We start from the raw sequence: 22,598 nt of genomic DNA, 5'->3' as shown, positions 1-22,598 counted from the left end.
TTAATTATCTATAACCTTAATACAAGTTATCCATTAATTATCTATAAAACACTCCTTAACCTTAGCTTATCCATTAATATTTCTTAATCTTATCAATTATCCATAAAATATCTCTTAACATGTCACACCCTAAACATATGTATTAACACATCTATGCTCTTCTCTTAAACTCTCATACACACATAAAATAGCATCATACGACCTGATATTCCCTGGCTTAAAAAGGGCTTTTTGAATTTCTTCAGGCTGGGTTCTTGTCCGCACTGGGGGCTGGGTAGCGAAGATCGACTCTTGACCCCGTAGTCTGCGCTCAGGAGATAAGGTCCTGATGTTCCAGGCTGGTATCTGGTAGGGCCTTGGACTCGGCTTTTGGGTTACCGAGTCTCGGGAGACAAGGCTTTTAGTTCTCTACTCTCGAAGACGAGGCTTTGCTCTCGGGATGGCGAAGCGTTCTGTCTGCTCAGAAGACGAAGCTTTGCTTTCGGGATGGCAAAGCATTCTGAAAGGCAGAGTATCTAGTCTGTTCTCGGGAGACAGACCTCCAATGTCCACTCTCAGGGAATGAGGATTTGCATTCGGGATGCAAGGGGTTAAATGTCTGTTTTCGGGAGACAAAGCTCTGTGCTAGGGAGACAGAGCCTTAAATGTTTAGGCAAGGCATTCAATATTGCTGCTTTTCGGGAGGCAGGCTAGGAGGATCTCTCTTTCCATGGAGGCCTGGTGCCAGAGCCTTTGTGAGAAGTGAGATAACCATCCTGCTTCAGCCACCTCTTTTAATTCCGTTCAAAATTGCCCCTCGTTTGATCCTTCCGATAACCAGATGTCCTCGGTTATCAGTATTGACTGGCCACAGAAGGGTGGGGGTCCCTCTTGTGTGGCAAGATTATTTCGTTACCACGGTTGCTGGGTGCAGCTCCCACATCTGGCAGGGCCAGATGGGTGTGGCAGCCTTCAAGCAGGCAACTGTTCTCTTAATATTTCGCCTTAGTAATTTTCCATACCACACACAAGAAGAAATGCTCTTACATTACACCAAGTTACATTCATTCTTACTCTATAAATTTCCTGCTCTATCTACACTACAGATTCCCCTTTATTTATTCATTCAGAGGAATCTGCCTCCATGCTCACTACACCTGGTAAGGTCAACCTGGGACTCACAGGATCACTTACAGGGTTCAGTGCTTGGCCTTGTCTTGTAAATGTGGTTCCTGGTGAAAAATCCTCAAAAACTGATGTTTTACAGCTGGGCGGGAGAAAGGCCTTGAGAAGGTACAGGAACTTTTGCTCCTCTGCTGATCAGAGACATCTTGTGGGCTCTGGGTGAGGGGCTCTTTCCCTTTCCCGTGTCCTCTAATATTCCGTCTTTCTACCCTATCTTAAATTCATTCCTTTCCTAAAACAGGGGAACGTTCCAATCGTTGAAGGCAGTAAACTAAAATATGATGAAAAATGAGAGAGATCAAAGTCCCCATTCAGCTTCAGTTCTGAAAAAAAAAAAAACCTTACTTTTGAAATTTTTTTCCTAGCTATATAGTGTGGGATTGTGATGTAGTGGTCAGAAGTCTTTGCACTGCTGAAGGAGACTGGACGCCAGGTCTCCCTGATCCAGGGGCAAGGCCATGCCATGTTGAGTTCTCTCTTCAGGCCCTTCTGCTATTTTCTCTTGAAAACCTTGCTTCCCACAGGGCCTGTTGTCAGGCTATAGTTCAGGGGTGTCAGGATTGGTGTGGGGGGGGCGGGGACTCTTCTCCTTACAGTTCATTCTGCCTCTGCTCTTTCTCAGAGGAACTGGATGTGGAGACAGATGACCCTAGACTAAAATGCGGTTTTGTAGTATATCTTGCCAAGCCTCCTTGCCTGCTGGGCCTCTGTTTTTCCACCCATGGAGCGACTGCACTGTCAACCCCCACTTCCTAGTGTCCAAACCCCATTTCCTACTAAGTCACTATTATCTTCACCCGAAGAGGAGGCTGCTGCTGCTGTTGCTCCACACTGGCTGAGGAGGACAGGGATCCAGTTAGAAGGAGGCTGAAGTATCCAGAAAAGGGCTTAGCCTGGTCACCCAACCTTGAAAGGGATGGGGTTTCTGTCACCAAGGCTCAAGGCAACCGCTAATCTGCTGAGTCCAGAACATGAGAGCTAATTGGAGGGACCGTCTGTTGCTAAACTAAGAAAAAAAAAATGTGAAATCAATTGAGAGAAAAACCAATAGCAGGCTCTACTCACACACAGTGAAAAGGCAAGATTGCCGCACAATTAAGAACCGGGCCCAGGTTTCTACGCTGAGCCCATCCCGTTCTAGTGTTTCTAGGCCACAGTTGTTCGTCAGAAATAATTAAACATTTTCCCATGGGCAACAATTACTTGCTTAAAATATTATGAGTAAGGAGAATACGTTTATAATTACCTAACCTTTCTGAAGGTGAAAATATATATTATCCTTTTCTGTTCCATCAAAGGAGCTGGTGGATCTGCCAGCTCTCTGTACCCTGTTTCCTACTGCGCTAATTGCCAGAAGGGATGGGGTAGCATTTTCGTCATACTTTGTCTTTCATTTTCTGGAACTTTCAAGGAATCAAATCATGGTTCCTCTTTCATTTTTTTTTCTTTTGGCAAGTCATTAAACAGCCTGCCTATAGATCTTCAGCATCTATGAATGACCCCAGCGTTGTGTTAAAATTAGGGTGGTGATGTCTCTTTCTTCTTTGGAATCGAGAGCCCACAACTGACATTTTTTTTTCAGTAGATTCTTGATTTCCTCTTAAATTCACATGCATGGAAAAGAGCAAGGTAATAATAATAAGCACCAACAATAGCATAAGTACAATAGCTAACTCTTACAGAAGCCAGAACTTCTTTAATGGTTTTATCCTTATCTATTAATTATACACACTAACAGGTTTCATTATGGCATTTCCATTCATGGACGTAATGCATTTTGGTTATATTCCCCCAGTACCCTCTCTTGTCTCCTCCTGCTGCTGCTAACCTCTTTCCTCTTCTCAATTAACTCCACTTCAACTTTCTGGTTTTTGTTTTGTTTGAGGCATGCATTCTAAGGAGGTGTGTATACTGTCTCAGTCAATACAATTGGGAAACTTACAGGTGAGAGTACTGAGGCCCAGAAATATTAAGACTCTTACTTAGGAACAAACAGCTATAAATAGAGAAACTTATATGGTCTAGAGAGCATCCCTGTAGTCAGCATAATCTTCTAGCTGGAAGACTTCTTCAAATTTCTCTATCAAGTCATTTCTCTTCACTGTTTACCTACAAACAACACATTTTATACAAAATATTGATCAAAGTACTTGTTGCTTTCACAGTAAGCCTTTTGTGCTCCCTAATTGATCTTAATTTTTATAGCTCACAGTTTAGTTTATTCTTTGAAAATTTTATGCCTGTATACAAAGAATTATGGTCACATCTATCCCTCATTTTTTTTCCCCTCCAACTCTACCTGTATCCTTCCCCCAATGTGAGTACATTCCAACTTCCTGCAGATGCCGATGTCATTTCTCTTCCTCCTCCTTGTTCTTCTTCTACTCCTCCTCCTCCTCTTCATTCTTCTAAAATAACCTTAAATGTCAAGTTAATCCTGCCCATGTTTGCACAAATGTAGGGCCATCGACAGGAGCATGGGCAATGTAGCAGTGAGCCCGCTCCCACAGAAACCTGATTCCCCGCAACCATCAACTGTCAATAGCTCCTCAATAAAAGGTGAGGCACAGAGAGCTCTTCTCCCATTTATGCTGGGATTTTGACTACCTTGATCTCATCTTCTTGGCATGAGTGTATGAATGCAATAGGCACCTCGCATCCAGAAGACAGCAATTTACAGCCTCTGACTTTTAGGTTCTTTCTGTCTCCTCTTTCACTTTGTTCCCTGAGCCTTGACAAGAGTATTGATAAAGATGATCCATTTGTGCTAAGCACTGGCAGTCAATTATGCCCAGCACTTTGATCAGCATGAGCCTCTGCACTGACTGCCTCCCACTGCAAAAAAAGAAACTTCTGTGACCAAGACTTTGAGTACAAACATAAATATTTATAACGCAATTTCAGAACGTGACCATTTAATAGCAGGCCCCACCCTATGATTTGTATCCTCCTTGTGATAACCTTTTGGCCACATTTACAGGTATGAAATTCCCTCCTGTGGAACAGGTCTTAAATCCAAATACAAAGCAGTTTACCTCCAAACAGACATGCCACTATTGCGCAGTTTACCTGGCATGCTGTAATTGACTCATACAAGATCCAATGTTGGGTAAGACTGCTGATAACTTTACTCCCCCAGCAGGCTGCATAGAACTTTCTAGCCCTATGAAAGCTAGACAGCAGGGACTCAATATCCTACATTTGGCCTTACTGAGTTTCCATCTACCAATATGTAGTAATAGCAACAGTAACAGCTCCACTTCAATTCCTGAGTGTATGACCTAGACACACCCTGACTCGGGGCCTCCCCCCTCTCCCGTGCATGCATAAGAACTATGCCTGGTAAGTAATCTTACCTTGAGTTACCAATGAAGATGCTGAAGCACAGAAAAGTTAAGAGATACTGTCAAGGTCACACAGCTAGCGCTCTGGGAAGCAGGGATTTCAAGGCAGTTGACATCCTACTTAGCCTGTTTTAACCCACAACTTGTGATAGGTACTGACCTTGGTCTGCTAAGGGGAATGAGGTCTCAGAGGCCCTATCTTCTGCTACTTAACTGGGCTGACTCACACACTATGTTTCAGGGCCAGTAACAGGTAAGGTTTTATGAATGCTACCTTCTGAAGTGTTCTTTCTCATATTTTAAAAAATGAGATTTGGGTAATTTGTTGAATTTTGGTACTCTTCAGTTGACTTGAAAATTAAGTAAAAATCTGTTTGAAATTATAGTTTGTTAACGATCGCATGTGCCCGCAGAGCCTTGGCATGCTCCATTGGTTCAGAGCATGCTTTCTTTGTGGTGGTGTTTCCTCGCTGCATTCCAGTGGCAGTGGATACCATAGTTCCCTGTGTGCTCCTCTTCTGTGATGCATACACAGCTTACATGGCATAGCATGCTATGCTGGAAATCATGCTAGGAATACATCACAATACAAGGTCTCCTCAACCAGAGCTGACTCTGCACAGTTTCTTGAGGTAGGAATACTTGGATGATGGCCACACTCGATATCCAGCCTGCCTTCTGTGCTGAGGTTCTAACGCTAGCCAGCTGTGTGACCCTGGGCTAATTATTTGTGTATCCCTGGCTTCCTTGTCTATCCATCTGTGATAGAGCGATGGGGGGAGCATTGGGGGGTCTGTCCCTGTGAAGATGAATGAATAGATGCGCCTCATGCATGGAATGACTGGATCTGGCCCACTGGCACCTGCAAATGTGGGCTCTTGGTACTGGTACCCATCCATAGACCTCGCATTTGAAAACCACTTTTTTCTTTTTTAACAGAAGAAAAAAACAGTTCATCGTTATCTCCCCCAACCCCTACTTTCAAAAGGCCACTTTTGTTTCTCCTATTTCTTCTTGGAATTGACACTCAGCACTTCTGGCAAAGGTGAGAACATAGCAAGCCTTGGTGTGAACATTTAGAGGAGGCATGAAGCCTGCATGGCAGTCCACTCTGTAATTAGCTGTGCATTCTGCAGTTCGTTACATTGGCACGCATTCTGCCATAAGTCCTATTCTGCAGGCCTGTTGTCTGACCAGGTTGCAAAGTTTGGACTGGCGCAACTGATAAACTGTCCCCTCTCCCTGTCCTACCAGACAAGCCCTTGGCTGTCATTCTATGTTGTATAGGAACCCTACCCCCTGATAACTGATCCTTTACTTTTCGCTGTTGCTCTTAAGAACTTTTCTCCACAGGGCAGCCAGAGGGATATTTTTATACATCAGATATGAGGTCTCAGCTTAAGCCTTCCTAGTCTTCCTATTGCATTAGGCATTGAACCCCAGGCTACCCTGTGGACTGCAGGTCCTATGTACACTGAGTTCCTAGATCCACTTCGCTGCTTTTCAACACATCACACCTCCTCTGAGAGCAGGAAGTTGATCTCTGTGTGAAGAATCCTTCTGTCTGCAGCATCCTTTGCTGAGCTAGAGCTCCCTACGAGAGGCCTGCTTTGACCACTCGGCATCAAATAGCAGGCCCCTCCTTCACCACCACAGTGCCAATAGTCCAGAACAAAATGCCTTCTCTAAGGGATTCGGGCCCTACTCTAAATTCCATCTCCCTGAGTTCTCTGTCTGCCCTGTCTCTGGCTGTTTATCCCTAGCGAGGCTCTTTATTTTAGATTCCTCAAGACGGAAATGAAGTCATGGTCAGATGTCTTTTTGGATGGGCTGGAGAGATTTCCCAGCACCCATGTCAGGAGCCTCATAACTGCCTGGAATTTCAGCTCCAGGGACATGTCTGTAGTTTCAGCATAAAGCATGTAGCTTTTGGCAAAGGTACCTGGAATTTGGGTCTGCAGGCAGGATCCTATGATCGAGGAAATTATCAGCTAGTAAGGAGTGACTAGCAAGTACTTAGTCTCCCCGGAGTATCATTTGGGTTCAGATAGGGGGAAAATGAATATCCTAAGGGGCACTGGAGAGATGCCATCAGTTGCTGATCACTGGGAGGTACAAAGGTAAAAATGTACATTTCAGGGATGGCTGCCCACCTCTACCTGTTACCTGCTGTATGACCTGAGTAAGTCACTTCTCTGGGTTTCAGATCCCTAAGAGTAATTTACTTTCAAGCTCTCTGCTGATTGGATGGGTCATCTTAATGACAACATATTATTATTAATAATAATAATTATCAATTATTATACTAATTATTATAACCGTTATCAACTGACTGTGGCCAGAGGCATGGGATGTACCTTTCCCATTGCCATGCACAAGCATGGGATGGGCACTCAGGGGGTTTTCCAATGCCTTCCCCTTAAACCCCAGTTAGGGCTTGGTCAACAATCAACAGGATCTCTTCATACCTCAGGGGTACTCAGTCAGGACACTGTTCCTCCGCAAGATCTCCTAGTAATCCTGCTCTGCTAAGTTTTCCAAACCATAGTACAGCATAGTTGTTCTGAGGCCTGGCTGACCCCGTATGCCACAGGAGGGAGAAGACATGTTTGAAGCACAGAGCGATGAGATAGGTCTGTGCTTGGCCCTGTAACTTTTGAGGCAAGAAGGGATAGCAGGATATGGCTCCACCAGGTCCTGGGGTGGGAACTGAACCTCATTTGCCTGCAGAAGCAGGGAAGTGCTTCAGTCAAATTGTACTGGAGGAAGTTCAACATGGTGACCATTGCGGGGGGAGGGACACTGAGAGAGAAGAGCAAGAGTGGAGGACAGGAGTCCCAAAATGTCCCCTCAGGGGAAATGAGTCCTAGAGGTAAATGAGGCAGAAGGAACCGGGCTAGGGTGTTATGGAAAAGTAACTCAGGGCCTCAGGACTAGACATGGGGGAGGGAGAAACCAGAGTGCCCTGTGACTGGACTTGGAACTTAAGCCATTCTTCACGACCCATTCTGGCTGTCGTCTCTCACAGCTCACTTTCCCGAGTCTGCTCAGAGAAGAAATGTGTCTTGTTCTACAAGCAGAACTTCCTTCTCGCTTATTCAACATGCACTTGAGACTATTGCCTGCCCCAGAGTGTGTGGACAAGATGTCATACAGGTTCCACAAAACGTGTTGGCCTGCCTTTGTCTAATGTCTCTTTCTAGCAGCCGGTTCGATTGCAAACTCCTCAATTTGCCAGATTCCTCACTACGAGCCGTTCTGCACAGCAGTTCTCAGCCCATCTTTTAGGTGCAGAAAGTTTTTATTTAAAATATAATTCCATTTTCTTTTAAAGCATCAGTCTAAGACCCTTTTTTTTTTTTAATAAAGGCAATGGGGCCCTTTTAAAAACTAGTTGCCCGTGAAATCCCAATCTACAAAACAGAATAATGACAGTTGCCTTTGCTTAAAGGGAAGGCTGAGCCCCAGGTACTTCTTTTTCATTTATCTCTAATTTCACTATCTACAGATCCCTTAGAGCACATTAAGCAATCTTGAAAGCATTGTTTTAAAACAAATATACTCTTTGCATCACTGACTTCCTAATAGAACAATCAAATGCATCTTTTAAATGACAAGGGCATTTTATCAGAATCTTTGTGATAATAAGATTGAGTTGGTCCAGATCACTTGCATTGACAGGGGAAGGGGTCAAATTAATGTAAGTAGGCAAAGCCGTGGCTTTATTGGCCTGTGCAGCTAGGCAGTCTTAGAGTGCTGGCTACAGGCCAAGTTTTAGCCAGGTACTAAGGTGATTTTTCTGAGTCATTCTCCCTAACCATCGATTGCTTCTAGCTTTGCCTGCTAACTGTTATCCCTGTTTATTCCTGCTGTGGTTGCTTTATCCTTGTAACAAATGTATTTAATTTGGGTGGTTTCAAGGTAAAGTCCTTACAGGTCTTGATCCCCAAAGACCAGAGTCCCTTCTCTTCAGCATTCATAGAAGAACTTTTGTTGGTACTTCTTGGGTCACGTGATATCTTAGTTTTGTTTCAATAGCTGTGGTCAAACACTAGGCAACTTGAGGAGGAAAGGATTTGTTTCACATTACAGCTGGAGTCCATCACGAAGCCGAACCTGGGCAGGAACGCAAGGCAGGAACCCGGAGGCAGGAACTGAAGCAGAGACTAGGGAGGAATGCCGTTTGCTGGCTTGCTCAGCCTGTTTCCTTACACCATCCAAGACCATCTGCCCAGGGATGGCACAGCCCCCAGTGGGCTTGGCCCTCCCGCATCAATCATCAATCAAGAAAATGCCCTGCTGACTTGAATCAGGTTGGCAAAAGCTAAAAATCAGGACACATGTCAACCCCTAAGCCAGTAGACATTCAGAAGTCATTATGATTGATAGCTCCTCCAAAATCCTGCCTGTGGTCCCAAGTGAGACAGCTCTCCAATTACACACAAAAAAAGGTGTTGGGAAGAACGAAGAACCAGATGTCCCCTGCAGTGCCACAGGCTCTTTAGAAAAATGGTTTCCACATTCATACTGTATGCTGAGCGTTGTTGCAAAGATCAAAGATGGAAACACAGAATGACACCTAGGACTGGTCATGAGGTGCCTGAATTTAACTTGACGTGATGAGGTGAACCAAGCAGAACTCTTTGATAGTCTGAAAGAAATAACATTGGCTGAACAAAGGAGCCATTCATTTTTCCTGGGGAAATAGGTATGACTTATTTGGAGGTGACATTTGATGGTGTTTCCATGGCAGAGAGGAAAAGAACTTTTCAGGGAGAAAAAAAGTAAATCACAGAAGGGCCTGGAGACATGTACTGAGATGGGGTGTCAGAGAAATGTGGGCCCATAGGCCGGGCAACTGTGTAGTAATAGGGGGCGGCGGGGCTGCGTCCCCAGCACCCCGGCCGCCTGCTCGGCTAGCTTATGCCCCAAAATAATTACACAGACACTGTATTCTTTTAAGCACTGCTTGGCCCTTTAGCTCTAGCACTTACAGGCTAATTCTCACATCCCGATCAACCCATCTCTAATAATCTGTGAGAACCGGTCTTACCGGGAAGATTCTAGCCTAGTCCATCCTGGGTCGGAGCTTCATGCCGGGGGCGGGGCATGGCGTCTCTCTCAGGCATCTCCTCCCTAGAGGAGAGCTGTCAAGTCTCTGACCTCACTTCCTCTTCCTCCCAGCATTTTGTTCTGTTTACTCCTCCCACCTATCCTCTAACCAATAAAATGGGCCAGGGCAGTGCCTTTATTAGCCAATGACCTTCCTCCATCACAACTGGAGTGACTCCTTCCTCAGTTTGCCCACACTCCTTCCTGGGAGCCACCACCATCCCCGAGAGCCATCACAGTCTGCAGAGGTAGTGTGCACTCTGGGAGTTCTGTTAGGTTTCACCACCGTGAGTTCTCTTAGGTGTCACTGTCCCAGGAACTGGCCTACTCAAGCTGTATCTGCAAGGTCCTCCAGAGAACTCTGGCTCAAATCTTCCAGATCTCCTGAAGCACCCTTGTCCTGAGTATGACTTGCCCTTTCTCTCTGATCACAGCCCCATCCCATCCTCTCTGCTCTCATCTTTTCTTTCTCCTCCCCTACTCTGTTTCTCTGGGCAACTCATTCTTACCTTTCAGCTTCCTTAGGAGGAAGACCACTGCTTTGTAAAGAATACCAGCCAATCCATCTAGTCTTCTACTCTTAGAATTTTGTCTGCAACCCAAACCATCATGTGACAGTTCAAGAGTTTGTAGGAAATGTCCTCTATGCAGGCTCCACCCACAAAGACGGTCACTTCCCAAGTAGGGAGTCAGAGCCCTTTGTAAAGCCTTCCACAGTAGCATCAGTATGCAGCCAGCAGGAGGACAGACTAGGCTGGCTAGGCAGGCTCAGGGAGCACCTGGGCTTTGGGCCCTCCTCACAGAAGCTGGTCTGTAGCCAGCCTGAGTAAAGGTGTGACCTGTTTTGCATACCGCCCAGGCAGAAGTCTAGGGCCTTGATAATCACCAAGACTCCACAGTGCTCCGGGTTAATGGCACATTCCCAGACTTGTTAGACTGTTGTCTTGTTCTCAAAAAATTATGTTTTAGCCTTCTGGACATCTAATTTTGCAAATCAGTGTCGGGTACAGAAAGGAGCCTGTCACTTGAGCAACACATTCAGTAATTTTAAAGGTCAAAGCCCCACATGGAAATGAGCTTTCAGCCATTGAAGTCCATTGATTTAAACACACATAACAGAAAATGTGTACTTACGGTGCAGGGCTATTTCTGCATATATAAATTAGCCCATTAGATGTACGGATAACCAATATCTCAAGCACTTACTCGCTGATCATCAGGGCAGCACGGTAGAAAAACACTAATAAGTGCAGAAACAGGCTTCATTTGAAGGACATTGCAATAATAGCTCTCCATGATAGAGTGTCTGCTTATGACAGACATTCTGTGGCTGGGTGGTTTATCCCAAATCCACACGACAATCTTGCACAGTAGGAAATTTGAGCTCAGCAAGGGAAAGGATGACATCCAGGACATCCCAGAGAAGAGAAGAGAGATAGACACCTATGGCAGACCCTGGGAGTTCAGATGCCCTCAGCAGCACACCCTGCCTTAACGCCCAAGTACAGAGAGAGCAACTGTGTGGGGAAGACTGCTAGGAGCAGGCTGCTCACAGTGCAGTTGAGAATCTACTCATATCTGTGACGCACAAGGAGGATTCATTTCTTGGCAAAGAATACGTTGATTCCAGAAGTGATGTATGATGACTGGAGTTAAATTATATTTGGGCACCCATTAGTTCAGATTCATTTCCTTATTTTTGCATGGTCTGGTTGGGTGACATTGTACAGGAAGTAAAAGACAAGTAATAAGCATTTAAGATGTGCCCATGTGTATGTCATGGTCACTGTAGATCCTCAGTCACTCTGGCGGAAGGACTACTGAGAGCTTTGTTGTTGTTGCTGCTGCTGCTGTTTTGTTTCCTTTCACACCGCCAAATGGTTTGTCTCTGAACTGTTTGGGCTCTGGAAGTAAAACCGACCCAGCTAGCAGAATGTCTGTCTTGATAGATCGGGAACAAAAAGACCCAAACTAATGGCTTCCACAGTGGAAGGTGCCCTGGGAAATAAACTAGAGAACAGAGGGACTGGGGGCTTGTTTACTATGACTCTGCGTATCCATTTGATGGGAAGTATAAATAGGTTTCTTTCCACAAAGGACCCGGGGAGCAGCGAATGGGGGAATAATTGACTTGTCTTGGTATGTTTGTGAATGTGCATTTTTTATCTGATGGTAAATATGCTGTTGGCCTTTGAGTCAGTCACCCACCATAAAATTTCCTCAGCCTCTTCTGCGCCAAGATAACAGACCCATCCCCCCACCCCAAGAAAACATTTCAAATTAGCATTAATCATCCCAGGTCTTGGTTTGGGCCCTATGGTGAAAGCCACCTACTGCCGCTGAATGCCATTCAGCAGGCAAGAAGTGATTTGCAATATAATTTAAATGAAGAGTTGGTTTCCTTTCCCATTCAGAACACACCAGTATGGAAAACTGATTGTCAGACATTCTGGCGATGTACATCAACTTGGCTATTCACTCAGAAAATGAAGTTTCCTGAGACACCGGTACACTTAATTTGTTTTTTTTTTTTTCTCTCCCTGTGAAGTTAACTTCAGCTTGTTAAATACAATGACTATCCAAGCCACAGAGAAACCAACACTATTAATTTTAATGCTTATAATGTAATGGAAGGAGATTATATTCATTTGGAATTTTTCCCCTTTTTAATAGAATGTTTACTTGCCCCGTTCCTTTTGAGTTAATTATTACTTTCTCTCCATAATGCTCTGCGTATTTCTGAGCAGCCAAACACTGTGCCTGTCAATGTCCCGAGTTTAAGAATTGGTGGTGAATCTAGCATTTCAAAACCGTTATTGCTAAAGCTTTAATAGCTTGGCAGCGTGAAGTGGGGATATATATGGCTGATGGGAGTACAACTGGTCCCTCACAGAGCCCAGCCATCTATATTTATAAAGTATTTCACTTTCGTACAGTTTCTTTCCTATGCTTTGATTGTCAGATTGAATGACTTTTCCGAGAATTATCTAGTCATAAGTTATGATTTGGTGGTTTTCCCTGGTTGCTTACTCGCTTTTCTATTTTTAGCTCATTGGCTCACTCAGTTAATAGACATTTAGTGACATCCACTTATGTCGGTGCTGGGTGTGAAGTATCAGGGACTGATGATTAAGACAAGTCTCCCTTTTCCGGGAACATGGTGTTGAGTAAGAATTAAAACAAGGCGCTATAACACATGGGGCATCAGTGCAAGAGAATTGAGCATTAAAGATAACGCCAGGTATGGTGGTGCACACCTATTCCCAGTTCTCAGGAGGCAGGCATAGGCAGATCTCTGTGAGTTTGCGGACAACTTTGTCTACATAGAGAATTCCAGGTCAGTCATGGCTATATAGTAATATAGTAAGACCCTCTTACAAAAGCAACAACAAAAGTTAAAAGATGATAGAGGGCACAGGGGGCAAGGCTCTCTGGAAAAGGGACTACCAAGCATGGATCTGTTGGGGATGAATCTTGGAGCCCTAGGCCTTGGCTTCCTCATGGTCATGGTAGAAAGATGGTAACAGCAGGAGAAGGCATTTCAGGTCCAGACTTTAACATGTGCAAGCTGAGGGGCAAAGCTGTTAGAAACTTTGACCTACTGTGTGCTTACATCTCAGCAAAGCCATACACAGTTGAAAGTGCATTCAACTTACCCATTTACAGAACATCATGCCTTGGATAGTCAGTGCCCTGTAGATTGCAGGTTGTTCTTCTGATCCCAGGATTGACTGGGACCTACACATCTCTGCCACAACCCAGCATGGAAGAGAGTACGTTCACACACTTGTCAACCTAGGGAAACAGCAGATTTCAAAAAGTGTGACTTCTACTCAATCTACTTTGCTTTCAGCCACCACGGAGTCAAAATGCTATGACTGAGACAATCATGCCTGTATTTTCTTTTTTAAAAAAATTCTAGTGGTGTGGGCTGACCACTCACAAAGGTCTCCATCAGTCTGGCACTGTTTTAGATTCTCTGATCTATAATCTGAGCCTTCTGATGTCATTTGGAAGCAGGCATCATGAGCATCCCCTTTCATAATGGAAACTCATGCAAAGTTGGGTAATGAATGAAAGCACAGAGGCACTGGAATTGGTATCAATGGGAACTCAAAATCTTTTACTCCATTTAAAAGTCTACCATTTTAAACATCAGGCTCAGAGTTTCTGCCCTCAAGAGCCTTCAGTCCAGTCCAGGCACACAGATAAGATGTGCAACTAATGGCAGTCCTGTATGCCTATGCCTAGACACAACAACACCACATACAGTTTGTGGAAAAGATCAGGAGAGATACAAAGTACATGCAGTATTGAGAACAGTGCCTGGTACACAGGTAAGCTTGTGCTAACTGCTGGCATTGTGGAGATTAACCTTTGAATAGTGGTAGCATCCAGTGGCACTAGGGAACTCAGAGATAGAGGAGTGTACATCTGAGGTCAATGGCTAAGGAATCCTGTAGAGTTAGTGGCAGTTGGTGTAGACTTGAATGGAAGAATCCAAAGGGAGAAGATTTGGGGAAACAAAATGATTACTGCAGCAAAAAGATCAGGATGCAGAAATGCAAGCTGACTGAAGGATTCCATCATGTTTAATAAAAGCAAATAGACCAATTTGATTGAAGTGGGAGATCAAGCGAAGAGACAGGAGCTCTTTACACATCATGATGCCTGCTGAATGGAAGGCACTATTCATATTTAGTTGTCATAAAAACTTTCCTGAGGTTCTCAGGTCACTTTTTCATTACATAATGAGGTTCAGAGAACTTAGGCAACTTTCATAAGGTTAGAAAGCTAAAGAATGGTAGACCATGGGCGGAAACTAGAACCATGCTCTTTGGATTACACCACCCTTTCATTTTTGGATTTCATCTTTGAAATTTATTGTCAATATTTATAGAATCTTTGTTTCGGATGAAATATGAAGAAAAAAGTGAGAAAAATGTGTTAATGTGTTGACATGTTCTTCTTTGGGCTTTGGATATCATTCCACTTATCCTAATATTTCAAAATTTTCTTTCATCAAGATGGCAAGAACTAGCTTTTTGTTTGACTTCTTATACATCCCCCTCCCCTGGTTTCCTCTCCCTGTGTGCCTGTTAGAGCACACATCATCAAAAATACACCATCACCTGGAGTAAGAGCTGACAGTTAAGACACTTGACTTTGAGTAAGGACCTTGGGTGCTTGAGCTAGAATCTTCACTCTTCCCTTAAAAGCTGTGGTCACAAACATATAAGTTATGTTTGTTTCTGTCTCTCTATCTGTGTGATAATCATAGTAACCCTACCAGTGGCTTACTATTAATTAACAAATAAACTAATATATGTAATGACTGCAACCTGCACTTAAAACACTCCTATCACTCATGAACTGGCAGCTTAAGTATTGTCATAATTGCGGTTTCTATCTCCTGTCTTTCCACAAACAGAGTTCGGATCTGGTCGTTCATGAGCGTGGCCCAGTGCTGAAGAGAGCACACAATTACAGCCACTGCAGATGTTCATTTGGCAACATCTGTCAAGATTTAAAACATACATTTAAAATATGATTTACTGTTATTCTTAAGTTATTGTTATTTGTACATGTGTATGTGAGGGTAGGCACCCACAGAGTTTGGAAGAGGGTACTGGATGCCATGGGTCTGGAGTTGCATGTAGTTATGGGCCCCCATCTCGGTGCTGGAGACCAAACCCAGGTCTTCTACAAGAGCATTCTCACTCTTAACTGATGAGTCCTCTCTCCCCTCCCCAAATATACACCTCCGTTAACCTTTGCTTCCAATGTATTTACTCCCACAGATAGACTCAAGGAGTGAAGAATGTACTATGTGTATCTTTAGGGGTTTGGGTTTGTGTGTGTATCATCCCATCTAAAATATTGAAACAGACTTTGAGGAACATTTGAGGTTCCGTGTGTTTTCCACACAGCCCAGTCCTTTGCTAAGGCTCAGCCTCCCATACATACTTTGGACCTTAGACCTCCTCCCTCCCCAACCATTTGATACAAACTCCATTGTTGGGACCCTCTGAACTCAACCCTGGTATTCTCTTCTCCTGTAGTCTGCTCTCCAGACTGACGTGGGCTTCTTTCATTGCAGCTGCTCCCTGCCTCTTCTCCATGATTCCTGACTTGTGGGCCTGGCAGTCTCAGAAGAGCTTCATTGAATTCCCTTCCATCCAGACCCTGGGGATTCACCTCCCCTAGCATCGCCCCTGAGCAGCCTGGACACACTGACTGGACCAGCTGTTAGGATACTTGTGAGTCCAATACTTGGTTCTTTCATAAAAATATTTAAAATCACCCCTTAGCCCCTGTGACTCTCTGATTTTATGTTTCTCTGTTCTCCCCCTTTCTGGAGCTCACTGTCAGCTCCAGAGGGAACACATCAGGACCTTCATTTGTTTAATCGCTGACTATGGACTAAGGTAGTAAGCAGCAGGGACCAAGAACCACAAGGTGCGTGCCTTTGTCCTCGCATGTGGCTCCATTCAAGTTACTCATTTCCCACTTAGACTGGGAACTAAATGGATTAGAATAAAACCAATTTGAGGGGAAAAGGAAATGTTCACAGGAATAGAAATAGAAAGTCCTACTGTCTTGGCTACCTAAGATCTGTAGTCCTTGCCAAGGAATTTAAAAAGTAATGTTTCTTATCATAAGGGACAGAAATACCCGGCTTTCTGCATCAGTAGATATGAAGATTAAAAGGTCTGACCGTATTAAACAATTTCGCATAGCACCAGGCACTCTGGGCAGCGCTCTTGGCCTTATTACCTTGCTTCGTGGGGCTATTTCAGGCCCAATTTAAGAATACAATGCAGCCTGGCTTTGCAAATTGACATCCTTTAATTTAAGCTGTCTTGTGGGAGAATTAAGAAATTATGGAACAATTATTCCCCCTCAGTTGAAAGCTGGATGACATCCTGAGATTCTTGTACATTAGCCATTTGAATTGATTAAGTCACGTAATTGAATTACACCTTTGCCCCCATAATATCTCGTGGCAGATATGTTGGTGTTTCCTGTTGGGGAAATGCTTTCATAAAAATAGAACAGGGTCTGGGGTCGCAGACTGACCTGGGTGGCTAAGAAAAGCTCAGAGCAGGTGGGGGTACAGTGAGGCTTGTGGAGGTGGCAGATTGAAAGAGGCCGCATGTGTCTGGCATCACGGTGGATATTCACAGATGAAACTGTAGCAATGAATGGAGCCCGTCCTTTCCAGCTCTTCTTCTTCATCATCCTTGAGCACTTAGCTTGGGGGTGTGCCGCTCATTTCAAAGCTTTGGCCAACATTGCCAAGGAACAAAATGCTGAATTTGGGGTACCCTCCTTTCTCCTCCATGGTTCCCCACAATTCTTCATCAAAGATACCTACTAGGAAGTTGACAAGCCACCTTCCCTAGGCAATAAAGCTGAGCTGAAAGCCATTCCCAGCTGATCTATGAGTGAGGGAGAACACATACTATTTGCTGCATGTGGTTTGAGCTGGACTTGGACATACGGTTGTTTTACCTTCTGAAATAATTTCTTTTCTAGCCTAGCCTGGAGAGAGGCAGCCAATTTTTAAAGCATCACCCATAAATAGGAGTGCTGGCACTACCTGCGTCTTTAGAGGATTCTATGTATGAAATCCAATTTATTTATTTATCTTGTTCAGAGAGTTGTATTCATTAAACACAACTCTCCAAGTCATGGATACGTATTATATACAAAAGCTAGGCAGTAGCTAACAGAGAAAAAGTGGTCAAAATGTATTCCTATTTTTTTTAGCGGTGCTTAATAAAGTAGAGGGGAAATACCCTGGTTGGAAAGTAGAAAGCAGACCAGTAGGGATCAAAAAGCATGCTGGGAGGGGAGGGCAGCGGGAGAAGGGTAGACAGCTGTGATGGATGTATGATACATGTTTTTTTTTTTTTTGGAAAAATCACAGTGAATCCTATACACTTGTGCAATTAATATATGCTTAATAGTTATGATAAGAAAAATAAACTGAAAACAATTAAGTCAAGTGTTATTTTTTTAACCTGAAGACTGGAGAGATACATGCAGGTATAGCCCTGTTGACAGGAAGTACAGGGAGGAGGCAGTGGACTTTCCATTTCATTTCTCTCTGAAGTCTGTGTTGCCCTGGCTGCCCCTGCCCCCCTCACCCTTTCCCACAACATCCACTTGGAACCCAGCCGAGAAGAAACCTCTTAGATTCTCATCCAATGGTCAAGCTGGCCATGTGCTTTTCATTGGCAAACTCCTGTGAAGGAAAAAGCTTTAAAACATGGCTCTGCTGCACCCCGCCCCCGCCCCGACTTCCAGCTCACTGCCACACTGCGCAGCATTCTGGGGCTTCGAATTCTTTGTCTGTTCTGTGTGGCAGGAGAATCGCTCACTCTTTTTAAAAAGCCCTTTACCTTCTCTTTGCCTTTATCAAAGAACACTCTCGGAGCTTTCAAACCCTCCTCCTGACTATCCTCCTGACTATTTCTGTGTGGAAGGGATTAATCAAGTCTGTCAAACACTGAGCAGTAAAATCTTTAATATTTCTAAAAGGTTTAAAGCCTGCATATTTATCGCATGCATCATTGAGAATAATCTTTCTTTTTATATATATAAAAAAAATTAAGCACTCATGGTGAAATCGTGTGGCGATGAGTGCAGTGGGTGAGAGGCTCATGCAGGACCCTGTGGCGATGCGCAATGGAGACTTCAGTTCCAGCCATTCTCTGGCATTATCTGGCTAGGAGCAACCCATCCACCCCTACATGTGTTTACACTAAGGTTTATGCTGGAATCTGAGCATTCGGGTGCTCCAGAGAAAAAAAAGAAGGAATGAACAAGACACTAATTCCTGCCGAGTGCTTGCTATGTATGAGGTATTGTATCTGCATGCCTGAGGGCATTGTTACAGTTTTATTTTCAAACATTCTTTTGTCCTGGCATTATCGAACTGATTTATAGATAAAGATATCAAGGTCCCAAGAGGGAAGCAATTTTCTCCAGCTCCCATAAATGTCCATTTACAAACCTGGGATTTGACCCTGTGCCGGTCTAATTCTTTCGTTCTATGGGCACAGTATGTGCTTAGTCTAGAAAGGTGGCCACTTGTCTTAGGTCGGGTTTCTGTTGCTGTGATAAAACTCCATGACCATAAACACTCTTGAAGAGGAAGGGAGGAGCCGATTTCATTTTCAGTTTACAGCTCCTAGTCCATCACCTGGGGAAGTCAGGGCAAGAATTCAAGGCAGGTATCTGGAGGCAGGACCTAGAAGAAAAGACCACATAGAAGAGCTGCTGAGTAGCCTGCTTTCCATGGCTTACCCAGTTTACTCTCTTACACCACCCACGGCCACCAAGCCCAGGAGTGGCACCACTTGCAGTGAGCTGGGTTCTCCCTTCCCAATCCTCAATGCAGAAAACACCCCACAGGCTTGCCCACATGCCAGTCTGGTGAAGGAATTCTCAATCTCGGCTTGTTCTTCTCAGACAGACGACTTTAGGTAGTGTCAAGATCACAGAGTACTAGCCAGCACACCACTCAAGTGTCGTCAAAGGCAGTTAGGGCTGAGACATCTGAGGGCTTTTAAAGATTCGTCATCATTTTACAGACAGAGAGGCAGTAGAGCTAGCTGGACATGATTCTGAGACTCTGCGATGCTTAATCTAATAGTGGTGTAAATAGTTCTTAGAGCAGAGATTCACTAGTACTAATACGACAGACTTGTATTTTGTTACGTAGGAAGTAGTCTAATGTAAACTACTCAATCACCCTGTGAAATGATATTAGCACTACTGCCATTTGACAAATGGAGAAACTGAGACCCAAAGGCATCAGTTATGTCTAGGATATACAGCTAAAGCAACTACATTGATACTCTAACTCTGTTCCTCTTATTCGAGAACATTTTCACTGATATTCTATAGATGTATGTATGTCACATGCATCTATATTCATACACATGAATGTATTGCCTACATAATGTGTATATATAATATATAATATATACACACATTAGGTATGCACATTATATGGGGAATACATTCATGTGTATGAATATAGATGCTCATGACAAACTGGTGATGGCCAGAAGTCATCCTTGGATATGCATCCTCATCATCCAGCTTATTTGGGGACAGTATATCTCTGTTGCTGTCTGTTGTCATGCCAGGCTGATGAATCTGAGGATTCCCTTGCCTTCTCCTCCCATCTTGCTGCATGAGTACCTGGTTTTACAAATGTTGTCCTTGTGCCCAGATTTTATTAGGGTCTAGGGATTCAAAGTCTGGTCTTAATGCTTGTGTGACAATCTCTGTACCCACTGAGTCATCTCTCCCCTCTTCCACTAATATTTTAAAACCATTTGTAATATGTCTGAGAACTAGAAAAAAATGAAAGAGTTGGAATTTTATTGGTGAGAAGTGTACAATTTCTAGAGTGCTTCATCAGTTATCAAAATATGCGGGATTGAAATTTTGATGTTTTGATTTGGAAATTTTTATAAACACTTTTCATTTAGAAAACATAAAAGTTATGTGTTATTTTATGAGTGTGCATACATAATCATGTTCAGCTTTACTGGCAAATAAAAGAAAGTTTTGAAGCTTAAAAAGACTTCAGAGACCTGTGCCTCTGGATTTCAGATTTGACAGCTGAGGTACCAACACTGAAATGGTGTAACCAAGTCCATACAGCATCCTGCGATGGAAAGAAGGATTTCTTCCTTCTGATGGGATGAGTGATGTAAAGCTAGGGAAGTTTTTATAGGAAATGCACAGGTTGGTATCCAGAAAGGAAATGATTTTAATCATTGAAAAATATTCAACAAGTAATATTAAAATAGGGAAACGGAAGAACTGCATGGCACAATGACAACTGATGGCCCCATAGGCAGGGGGCTCTTATGGAAGCTCAGGTTTGTTGTTTCAATAAAATTAAAATTGGTTATATAATTGTATATTCTTCGACTGCCACCATAGTAAGATATGTACATGATTAGACCCCTGAACAGCCAGGATGTGACTTCTGTCTCCTCTACTTCATGCCGCCAGTTTGACATGAGCTAACAACTGGAGGAAAGGCCCAAGGATAATTCTAGAAGATTTGCTATTGCAACCTTACCCTATGTATATGTAGTCCTCTCTGTAGTTACCAAATCTATAGACAGAGTAAAGGATGAGAGGCGCAAGAATGGCTTTCTCCTTCTAGGCTACCAGGAAGACAATGGGTCCTCTTCTGAAATTCTTTGGATGGACAAGAAATTTACCCAGCTCATATACTGCACCCTGTAAATAGCATCCACAGGGGAAGAGAAGTGAATTCTCCGTGTTCCTGTGAGCTGCAGCCTGCTCTGGAGGACTTGCACAGGCACTGGCCTTTTCCTGTGTCCATGTGTTCTATGACATGGGCTTGTTGTAGGAGAAAACTCTCACATGCACTAAGTGGCGGAGACCTAGATCTTCTTCAGATGGTGAAATGTATCCTAAGTCCTGCAAGTTGGCATTCAGAGTTCTTGAGGGTCCCATTGATTCTCTCAGCACATGCCAGCTTACTCCCACACATAGCCTTTCATGATGGACACTCACCTGGGCACAGTTCTCTCAAAAGTCATGCTGGCCAGCGGAGGGCAAGAAGCTAAAAACATCAGCCGAGGCTCCTGGGCTTGAGGACCTTTGAGTGAATCAGAAACTCTTTGCAGTAGTTAGAAAGTGTAAAGTTGGCTTCCTTAATCAACAACTCTCCCCATTTTTAGTCTTAGTACAACTGCAGGGTATTGTTCCACTCAGTGCACCCATATGGAGAACTGGGTTGTATTCCAGCCTTTCTTCTGTTACCATCATCTTCTCACATTCCTGAAGTCTTGAAGAAGAGGACAGGAAGAGGGAAATGCCACTTGATGGGTTTGGAGGGGTTCTTACTGAATATGGTATGCTTTCTGTCTAACTGTATATTCTGTTGGTGGGAGGTCAGCCATAGAACCCACTTAACTGGGAAGGAATGGCAAATGTAGTTTAGCTATATGCCCAAGAGAATAGGTGACAAAGATGCTCTCTTGTCTCAGCATGATCCCTTAACTGATTCTTATTAAAATATACACAAACCTTCCTAGCCATGTCAAAGGGACCCATCAGAAAGTCTGATATTCTGGGGTGGGAAGGAAGCTCTGCCGAACATTTCGCCACCTACCATAAAGTGTCCGGAGGAGTTTTCAGTGGCAATACAACTTTCCACCCCAGGATCCCTCTTCTAGTATTGCATCCTCAAAATAGATAGAACAAAGATTTGTGAGCCAACACATTCATTTCCATAAAGTTTCTCGGGAGTTTGAAAGTGAGCAAGAAGCAAACTTTCACAAACGAGAAAAGTTTCAGTGTTTCCCCCTTTACGTAGGTAGTAATTAGATACAACTACTTTACAAGGGCTCTTTAATGTGGTTAACGACATATAGACAGACGGGAGGAACAAGAACCTCGCCACAATCTTTTCCTTGCAAACATATGCTTAGGTGCATCATCACAGACCCCTAATGAAGGCTAAAAACAGCATTAACACCCAACAGAATTTTCCCCGAAGTGGGAAAAGAACACCTTTCTATTGTTCTCCATGTGTGTTTTCTTCTAAACTTGTATATCTTTTGTAAATATAAAGAGAAAGACAAGGGGAAGTGTGATGGCTCACCAGGTAAACGGGTTACCTTCCAGGAATGAGGATCAGAGTTCAGATCCCCAAATTTCACATAAAGTTGAGTGGATACGGTAGTCTGCCTGAAACCCCTGGCACAAAGCTGGCTTGTCAGATGAAGCAATGCACTGAGTTCCAGTTTCAGCAAGAGTCACTGCTTCAATATATAATGGAACCATTAAGAGAGCCCCTCGGAGTCGACTCTGACCCTCTCTATGCACAAATACACATGTCTGTGAACATGCATACACACCCAAGTGTACGATACACACATACAATGCCAAAAAGCAAGATAATTAAAAAGA

At 43.7% G+C, this 22,598-nt stretch overlaps 1 protein-coding gene across 1 annotated transcript in view; it reads left to right on the top strand.

Moving 5' to 3' along the window:
* Positions 1-22,598, top strand: part of Dab1 (DAB adaptor protein 1) — a 1,107,419-nt gene that overhangs the window by 305,137 nt on the left and 779,684 nt on the right. Inside the window, exon 2 of the mRNA XM_041652236.1 lies at positions 15,721-15,880. The gene's annotated coding sequence lies outside the window, so the exon portion shown is untranslated. The remainder of the gene's footprint in view (positions 1-15,720; positions 15,881-22,598) is intronic.

This window comes from Microtus oregoni, unplaced genomic scaffold (assembly GCF_018167655.1).
Source record: "Microtus oregoni isolate MIOR12 unplaced genomic scaffold, Mior012 000005F_ref0000423, whole genome shotgun sequence".
Taxonomy (NCBI): domain Eukaryota; kingdom Metazoa; phylum Chordata; class Mammalia; order Rodentia; family Cricetidae; genus Microtus; species Microtus oregoni.
The sequence above is the reverse complement of the archived record's forward strand: the minus strand, read 5'-3'. Positions and strand labels throughout refer to the sequence as shown.